The following is a 9,901-nucleotide window of genomic DNA, read 5'->3' on the forward strand; positions in this document are numbered from 1 at the left end:
TGGGAGATAATAATTCAACAACGCTACTAGCATTAGTGAATGCGGCCCTCTTGTTCAACCCCCGGTTTGCTCCAGCCGGATCCGCAGTATCCATATGACCCGCAGTATCCTTGTAAAATAGGCCCGCTGAGAAAAGCGTTTCTAACGCATGACGGTCATAATTTATCAAACATTCAAGAATACTTCTGTACGGGTAAGTATTTGAACTCTGTGAGATCAGCCGATCCCCCAGGGATACGTCGACCTGTGAAAATATTGTAGCTCCGGGGTAATTAACCAAGCCGACTGGTGCCCCCTCATCTACATCGGTGCCGTCCGGTTTAGTGATCTTGAGTCTTGTGTATAAAAGTGTATTGTTTAAATCAATATAGTCTTCACCGTTTCCAGCTATGAAAAACTCCAGGGGTGCTGAGTCAGTCAGTGCCGAGATAGGCGGCACTTCGATGTATGTACTTTTTTCTATAGACAACTGCGTCATGGGGACTGTAAACAAATCCAACTCTGACTTTACGCATTCATCGGACATCCCGTGTATTAACGCCATGACTAAAAGATGTTTTTTAAATTTCTTTTAGTCCGATACTCATGCATGCGTTGTTTACCCCTCGAGTTTCTTTTAGACACTGAGTTTTGTTTCTTCTTTACTTTGCTTTTCTTGCCATGTGTGATTCGTTTTACACCCGGTGGTTTGTGTTCATATCGCCTGTTCATTACCATCATACCTGAACCATCTTGTCCAACATCATTTTGTCTAGGTCTCATGACATTCGTTACTACATCGGTAACAATGTTCTTTGCCGCCGATTTTAGATGGGGTTTTGCTATAGCGAAACCTTTTTTCAATAGCGGTAGTGCCATTCGGAAAAGACCTCGGAAAATACCGCCAAGCCCTGCGCCGTACATGGAAGGGGCGCCATAAAAACCTGGAATCCCACCCCCAGCTTGGTTTTGATAATACGTCACATAACGATGAGGGTTTATCGTGTACGGATTAAAAGCCTTCATAGTTTCTCAAATTCTTTGAGATTGCTTCGTGGGTCTGAAGTGTAGTTTTGTAACCACCTTGCCGTACTTAAATGGTATGACACAATTCTGATCTGATTTCACTTCTACAGCTATATCGCTGATGTGTGATTTCGAAACACGTACGTAGTGCGCTCTGTCATACTTGACTGTGACAAACTCTTTGTTTTTCCCGGTTATATGTACACATCGTAGAAGGGGTACAAAATAGTCACCCACCGCCTGATATTCTATAAAGTCTGTATAGACAAAAAGACTATATTCGCCACCATACAGGTCGGCCGGATATGATGCATATGCTCGACTCAACGGATCCACAGTAATGCTTGCGTCAAAAAATTCGTTATTCTTAAACCCTAAAATAATCCTAAGCTTGCCTGATATCGCTATGGTGACAGGTTTGTTCGAATAGACATAAACCTTATTAATAAGGTCATCATAACCAAATGTAACGCCGTGTACCCTGGTATAGCCGCTTATCTCTTTGACTATGTCTGTAATGCTTGTGTAATAACCTACGCGTATTGTAACATCCAATCTCTCCCCTGTTATATTATTAGTCAAAAAGATGATTTTGTCATCCTCTCCAAAAGTCGGCCATGATCGCGGGTACTGGAATTCAATCAGCGCTACTTCCCAATCGCCCTTTAAAATAATAGGTTTCGCGAGTTTGGTCCTATACTTTGATATGGTATTATCAGGATATACGCTCTGTGAGGCATTACACGGCAGGGTTACATAAAAGCCTTCGTCCCCCATGGCGTTGTTTTATCGTGAATGAAAGACTGATTCTGGAACAAACTATTTAAACATCTACTACGTCTTTTTCATCAACCCAAGAGTTAAATTTTTCAGGCCACCCCAACCACTTCACAAAGACCATGCGTCTTTTCCCCATGTTCTTCCTTTCCAAAATTTTCTCAACTTTAAACGGTTTATTACTGATTAGTTTGATCTTTTGCAATTCTTCTTCATAAAAGGTACCGTCTATTATATCGCCGTCATAATCTACCAATTTGTAGACCGGTGGATTACGCGGGATACATGCTGATATAGTAAAGAATTCATCTGTGAAGTTTTGTTCATATCCTTTTGTGAATGCACCTCTTGCTTTAGAAATTCTTACAACGTCGCCTGTTTTGTAATTGAACGTAACATTTTTCTGCTTCGCATCGTTCACACCGTACAATGACTGAAACACTCGTGCTTCATTTGTAGAGCAGACCTGTGCAGGTTTCATTTTAATGCTACGATGGTAGCTTGCATTGTATGATTTTATTAAATCAGGAAGTACGTCTATATACCTTTTAGAATTGACCGATGTCAGATATCGCCACATTCTACCCTTAATAGTCCTGTTAAAACGTTCGATAACGCTTGCCTTTAATTCGCTACCTGTGGCAAAATGGGTGATGCTGTGTTTTCTCATTAGATTTTGAAATCCTTTGTTGAAAAACTCCTTTCCTCGATCGGTCTGTAATTTTTGAGGTACTCGTCCATCCTTTAGAATAGTTTCAAATGCTCTAGTCACCTCAGCTCCGGTCTTGTTTTTTAAAATACGACCCCACGCATGTTTACTAAAAACATCTATACACGTTAACATGAATTTATAACCATCGTTTTCCTTTGAATACATAGACATGTCAACAAGATCTGCTTGGAATTGTTTGTCTATACCATACACCACGACTCTATTCCGCTTGTATTTTAAACGCGCTGGTTTGTGTAACGTGTATGCATCCTCCCCTGATAACCAGTCAGAAACCGTCTTATTAGACAACCTGACCCCTGTATTTTTAAACACGGCATCTTTTAACCTTGTTTTACCACCGAAGGAGCCCTCGCTGTCTGGCGTATAGTAGTATTTTTTTAAAAGGTCAGTCATGATGGTTGCTTCGTGAAATAATGACACATTCTATTTTGGTCACACATTATTTATTTTCAAATTATGCGTTGTCGAGGTAATGTACAAATTTCACACATACGTCTAAATCTCTCTCAATAAGGTATAAACATTCATCATGACATTTTCAGATTTAACAAATCTTTTGACAGACTGAAACCCATGTTTACAGAACAGTCTTCTCACCCCAGCTCTTTAGCGCTTCATAAATTACATCAGCACTTTGTGAGTCAGCAAGTCTCTCAGTCATCTGATCCAGCCTCTGGAAAAAGAAAGGTACATCTTCTAATTCGTAGGCCAGCGCCCCCACAGCACCGTTGATTTTCTGAGGATGTACATAGAGACCGCTCGCTGTTAGAACGTTTGTGATGAGGTGGTGTGTCTCAGGCTGGAAAAGTCTCTGCTTTATCTTGTCCATGTTGGTAATGTAGAAATATCCCTCCGGCTCATAGAGACACGGGTGTTGGGTCTGACTCGGATGGTCCACCATGCATCCATAACAGGTTTCCCGCAGCAGTCGTACGATAATGTTTTGAAGGATTCTGCACACGCAAAACTTTATGGTTTTAAAAGCTTTTAGTGTGGAACTAGTCAATTCGTCGCCATCCCATGGGTTTGAGACATCGCCCACATGTGTCGCAGCCGGTGGTGGCTTCTCATCAGAGGTTTGCAACGACGGGTTGTCTACCAATGGTCCAGGCATGTATGTCAAATTCTGCAACCCCAGACTGTCACCCAGTTTGTCGATCCAACAACAGTCTTCAACAGCATCAGCAGCACCATTCAGTCTAACAGCCATGACTTGACAGAACCTGTGATCACCCAGATTGTGTTAGGGGTCTGAGGTCCTGTTCTGCTTTTTAATGGTTAGCCGGTGTGGGGGGTGGTTCAGGGTGTGACGTGGCATTGTCACACTCCGCCTCCCCATGAAAAAGACACACCCTGATTTCGTTGTATCCGGCCAAAATCTCGCTCCATTTAAACAATCTGTCAATCTTCTTGAAGACGTTGTGGAGTATGGCCGCATCACACCACGGGTACATCACTTTCACATCCTTTGGCGATCCATACACACGGCGTTCACCGTCTGGCACCACACGACTGACATTCTTACCACTACACACGTAAATGTAAGACTCTGATTTCTGCTCTTGACATCCACCACACATGTAGTAGTGGTTTTGATCCGTAGCACCGGTCCACGATATGTAGAAAGGACCCGTATTTACATCTTCAATCTTTTTCCACCCGTTATTCTTGAACAAACACCAGTCTTCAGCATAAAACGACACACACAATTGGTCGTCCGGTGTATACTCCTGGTCCGTGTCCACCGAGTACAGTCTCACATGACGCTCCTTCTTGTCAAAAATATAACCACCGACACGTCCATCGGATAACATCCATTCGTATTCTTCACAGCCACCAGGGTTCTGAAGAAAACTCACCAAGGATCGTGGCCTTCTCCTTTTTGGCGCAAATGGTGTATCACAAACTATCCTGTTTGTAACAGGCGTAGGCGTAATACGTCTCTTCATAGCTGCACCAAGCGGGCTCCCCATTGTAACAGAATCTGTTGTACTCTGTTCAGAGACATCCTACGCCTCTTTTATTACCCTATGCAACCGTGGTAAACACACACACACACACACAACACATTAGCCATATGTATGGGTTGGGTTAGAGAAGGGTCAGGGAGAAGGGAAGGAGGTCATAAATTACGCGCAGGGTGTCCGGTGGAGAAGGCTGAAAGGGAGAAGGCCATAAATTACGCGCACTGTGTCCAGTGTCCAGTGGAGAAGGGGAGAATGTAGAAGGGTAGATGGTCATAAATAACGCGCTTTTTCCTCATACAGATATGTCATCAATCATTTTTGACATAAAGTATATAATTATTACTACTTACGGACAAACCAGCTGAAGAATGCCCAATCTTGTCTGATCTCAGAAGCTAAGAAGGCTTGGGCCTGGTTAGTACTTGGATGGGAGACTACCTGGGAATACCAGGTGCTGTAAGCTTTAACTATTGAAAAACTTTTAAAATGAAAGTATTTACATGGCTTTGTTAGCTTTTTTTGCCTTTTCTCCATCATAATTTGACAGTAAAGCGGGAGTTTTCGCACTTTATAATGTTTTCAAAGCCCTTTTGTTTAAAGTCCAAGATTTTCAAGCAGAGTATGCTTACAGACATGCCAGCAGAAGATTGCCCAATCTTGTCTGATCTCAGAAGCTAAGAAGGCTTGGGCCTGGTTAGTACTTGGATGGGAGACTACGTGGGAATGCCAGGTGCTGTAAGCTTTAACTATTGTTAAACTTTTAAAATGAAAGTATTTACATCACTTTGTTAGCTTTTTTAAGTAAGTTAAGGGGTATTTTCTTTCTTTGATATGTTTTCCCGCCTTTTTTTCTTTTTTTTTTTTTTTTTTAAACTTCTCTTCAGGTTTCTTTGTCTGTGTGTGCTGTACAACGATCATTCACAGGCTTGGAGCTGAATCGATTAGGTGGGATTTTCCAGCCCTCGCCTTCAGGTGCTACGCACCCTGATGTCAATTTAATATCTGATATGTCATATTAAGCGGATTTTTAGAACAGGGAGTTGGCAATAGGGCCTGCTCCATCCGCTCCATTCATCGACCCAGTATTGCATTGCCTCTAGAAGGTGTGCACTTTATTTGTTGTATTGCAAATAAAAGCTTACCACTCCAACTTTTTGCCTTTTCTCCATCATAATTTGACAGTAAAGCGGGAGTTTTCACTCTTTGATATGTGTTCAAGCCCCTTTGGTTTAAAGTTCAAGATTTTCAAGCAGAGTTTGTGTACGGACAAACCAGCTGAAGAATGCCCAATCTTGTCTGATCTCAGAAGCTAAGAAGGCTTGGGCCTGGTTAGTACTTGGATGGGAGACTACCTGGGAATACCAGGTGCTGTAAGCTTTAACTATTGAAAAACTTTTAAAATGAAAGTATTTACATGGCTTTGTTAGCTTTTTTTGCCTTTTCTCCATCATAATTTGACAGTAAAGCGGGAGTTTTCGCACTTTATAATGTTTTCAAAGCCCTTTTGTTTAAAGTCCAAGATTTTCAAGCAGAGTATGCTTACAGACATGCCAGCAGAAGATTGCCCAATCTTGTCTGATCTCAGAAGCTAAGAAGGCTTGGGCCTGGTTAGTACTTGGATGGGAGACTACGTGGCAATGCCAGGTGCTGTAAGCTTTAACTATTGTTAAACTTTTAAAATGAAAGTATTTACATCACTTTGTTAGCTTTTTTTAAGTAAGTTAAGGGGTATTTTCTTTCTTTGATATGTTTTCCTGCCTTTTTTTTTTTTTTTTTTTTTTTTTTTTTAAACTTCTTATCAGGTTTCTTTGTCTGTGTGTGCTCTACAATGATCATTCACAGGCTTGGAGCTGAATCGATTAGGTGGGATTTTCCAGCCCTCGGCCTTCAGGTGCTACGCACCCTGATGTCAATTTAATATCTGATATGTCATATAAAGCGGATTTTTAGAACAGGGAGTTGGCAATAGGGCCTGCTCCATCCGCTCCATTCATCGACCCAGTATTGCATTGCCTCTAGAAGGTGTGCACTTTATTTGTTGTATTGCAAATAAAAGCTTACCACTCCAACTTTTTGCCTTTTCTGCATCATAATTTGACAGTAAAGCGGGAGTTTTCACTCTTTGATATGTGTTCAAGCCCCTTTGGTTTAAAGTTCAAGATTTTCAAGCAGAGTTTGTGTACGGACAAACCAGCTGAAGAATGCCCATTCTTGTCTGATCTCAGAAGCTAAATGAAATTATTTACATGGCTTTGTTAGCTTTTTTTGCCTTTTCTCCATCATAATTTGACAGTAAAGCGGGAGTTTTCGCACTTTATAATGTTTTCAAAGCCCTTTTGTTTAAAGTCCAAGATTTTCAAGCAGAGTATGCTTACAGACATGCCAGCAGAAGATTGCCCAATCTTGTCTGATCTCAGAAGCTAAGAAGGCTTGGGCCTGGTTAGTACTTGGATGGGAGACTACGTGGGAATGCCAGGTGCTGTAAGCTTTAACTATTGTTAAACTTTTAAAATGAAAGTATTTACATCACTTTGTTAGCTTTTTTAAGTAAGTTAAGGGGTATTTTCTTTCTTTGATATGTTTTCCCGCCTTTTTTCTTTTTTTTTTTTTTTTTTTTTTTTTTTTTAAACTTCTTTTCGGGTTTCTTTGTCTGTGTGTGCTCTACAATGATCATTCACAGGCTTGGAGCTGAATCGATTAGGTGGGATTTTCCAGCCCTCGGCCTTCAGGTGCTACGCACCCTGATGTCAATTTAATATCTGATATGTCATATAAAGCGGATTTTTAGAACAGGGAGTTGGCAATAGGGCCTGCTCCATCCGCTCCATTCATCGACCCAGTATTGCATTGCCTCTAGAAGGTGTGCACTTTATTTGTTGTATTGCAAATAAAAGCTTACCACTCCAACTTTTTGCCTTTTCTCCATCATAATTTGACAGTAAAGCGGGAGTTTTCACTCTTTGATATGTGTTCAAGCCCCTTTGGTTTAAAGTTCAAGATTTTCAAGCAGAGTTTGTGTACGGACAAACCAGCTGAAGAATGCCCATTCTTGTCTGATCTCAGAAGCTAAATGAAATTATTTACATGGCTTTGTTAGCTTTTTTGCCTTTTCTCCATCATAATTTGACAGTAAAGCGGGAGTTTTCGCACTTTATAATGTTTTCAAAGCCCTTTTGTTTAAAGTCCAAGATTTTCAAGCAGAGTATGCTTACAGACATGCCAGCAGAAGATTGCCCAATCTTGTCTGATCTCAGAAGCTAAGAAGGCTTGGGCCTGGTTAGTACTTGGATGGGAGACTACGTGGGAATGCCAGGTGCTGTAAGCTTTAACTATTGTTAAACTTTTAAAATGAAAGTATTTACATCACTTTGTTAGCTTTTTTTAAGTAAGTTAAGGGGTATTTTCTTTTTTTTGATATGTTTTCCCGCCTTTTTTCTTTTTTTCTTTTTTTTTTTTTTTTTTAAACTTCTCTTCGGGTTTCTTTGTCTGTGTGTGCTCTACAACGATCATTCACAGGCTTGGAGCTGAATCGATTAGGTGGGATTTTCCAGCCCTCGGCCTTCAGGTGCTACGCACCCTGATGTCAATTTAATATCTGATATGTCATATAAAGCGGATTTTTAGAACAGGGAGTTGGCAATAGGGCCTGCTCCATCCGCTCCATTCATCGACCCAGTATTGCATTGCCTCTAGAAGGTGTGCACTTTATTTGTTGTATTGCAAATAAAAGCTTACCACTCCAACTTTTTGCCTTTTCTCCATCATAATTTGACAGTAAAGCGGGAGTTTTCACTCTTTGATATGTGTTCAAGCCCCTTTGGTTTAAAGTTCAAGATTTTCAAGCAGAGTTTGTGTACGGACAAACCAGCTGAAGAATGCCCATTCTTGTCTGATCTCAGAAGCTAAATGAAATTATTTACATGGCTTTGTTAGCTTTTTTTTGCCTTTTCTCCATCATAATTTGACAGTAAAGCGGGAGTTTTCGCACTTTATAATGTTTTCAAAGCCCTTTTGTTTAAAGTCCAAGATTTTCAAGCAGAGTATCCTTACAGACATGCCAGCAGAAGATTGCCCAATCTTGTCTGATCTCAGAAGCTAAGAAGGCTTGGCCTGGTTAGTACTTGGATGGGAGACTACGTGGGAATGCCAGGTGCTGTAAGCTTTAACTATTGTTAAACTTTTAAAATGAAAGTATTTACATCACTTTGTTAGCTTTTTTTAAGTAAGTTAAGGGGTATTTTCTTTCTTTGATATGTTTTCCCGCCTTTTTTCTTTTTCTTTTTTTTTTTTTTTTTTTAAACTTCTCTTCGGGTTTCTTTGTCTGTGTGTGCTCTACAACGATCATTCACAGGCTTGGAGCTGAATCGATTAGGTGGGATTTTCCAGCCCTCGGCCTTCAGGTGCTACGCACCCTGATGTCAATTTAATATCTGATATGTCATATAAAGCGGATTTTTAGAACAGGGAGTTGGCAATAGGGCCTGCTCCATCCGCTCCATTCATCGACCCAGTATTGCATTGCCTCTAGAAGGTGTGCACTTTATTTGTTGTATTGCAAATAAAAGCTTACCACTCCAACTTTTTGCCTTTTCTCCATCATAATTTGACAGTAAAGCGGGAGTTTTCACTCTTTGATATGTGTTCAAGCCCCTTTGGTTTAAAGTTCAAGATTTTCAAGCAGAGTTTGTGTACGGACAAACCAGCTGAAGAATGCCCATTCTTGTCTGATCTCAGAAGCTAAATGAAATTATTTACATGGCTTTGTTAGCTTTTTTTGCCTTTTCTCCATCATAATTTGACAGTAAAGCGGGAGTTTTCGCACTTTATAATGTTTTCAAAGCCCTTTTGTTTAAAGTCCAAGATTTTCAAGCAGAGTATGCTTACAGACATGCCAGTAGAAGATTGCCCAATCTTGTCTGATCTCAGAAGCTAAGAAGGCTTGGGCCTGGTTAGTACTTGGATGGGAGACTACGTGGGAATGCCAGGTGCTGTAAGCTTTAACTATTGTTAAACTTTTAAAATGAAAGTATTTACATCACTTTGTTAGCTTTTTTTAAGTAAGTTAAGGGGTATTTTCTTTCTTTGATATGTTTTCCCGCCTTTTTTCTTTTTTTCTTTTTTTTTTTTTTTTTTTTTAAACTTCTCTTCGGGTTTCTTTGTCTGTGTGTGCTCTACAACGATCATTCACAGGCTTGGAGCTGAATCGATTAGGTGGGATTTTCCAGCCCTCGGCCTTCAGGTGCTATGCACCCTGATGTCAATTTAATATCTGATATGTCATATAAAGCGGATTTTTAGAACAGGGAGTTGGCAATAGGGCCTGCTCCATCCGCTCCATTCATCGACCCAGTATTGCATTGCCTCTAGAAGGTGTGCACTTTATTTGTTGTATTGCAAATAAAAGCTTACCACTCCAACT

General features: G+C 40.5%; 6 pseudogenes; all 6 read left to right on the forward strand.

Moving 5' to 3' along the window:
• The first annotated feature begins 4,826 nt into the window (after positions 1–4,826).
• Positions 4,827–4,945, forward strand: LOC114781560 (uncharacterized; annotated as a pseudogene).
• Positions 4,946–5,105: 160 nt separating this feature from the next.
• On the forward strand, positions 5,106–5,224 carry LOC114781566 (uncharacterized; annotated as a pseudogene).
• Positions 5,225–5,740: 516 nt separating this feature from the next.
• LOC114781564 (uncharacterized) lies at positions 5,741–5,859 on the forward strand (annotated as a pseudogene).
• Positions 5,860–6,851: 992 nt separating this feature from the next.
• On the forward strand, positions 6,852–6,970 carry LOC114781567 (uncharacterized; annotated as a pseudogene).
• Positions 6,971–7,688: 718 nt separating this feature from the next.
• On the forward strand, positions 7,689–7,807 carry LOC114781561 (uncharacterized; annotated as a pseudogene).
• A 1,553-nt stretch (positions 7,808–9,360) lies between these two features.
• On the forward strand, positions 9,361–9,479 carry LOC114781563 (uncharacterized; annotated as a pseudogene).
• The last annotated feature ends 422 nt before the right edge of the window (positions 9,480–9,901 follow it).

This window comes from Denticeps clupeoides, unplaced genomic scaffold (assembly GCF_900700375.1).
Source record: "Denticeps clupeoides unplaced genomic scaffold, fDenClu1.1, whole genome shotgun sequence".
Classification (NCBI taxonomy): Eukaryota; Metazoa; Chordata; class Actinopteri; order Clupeiformes; family Denticipitidae; genus Denticeps; species Denticeps clupeoides.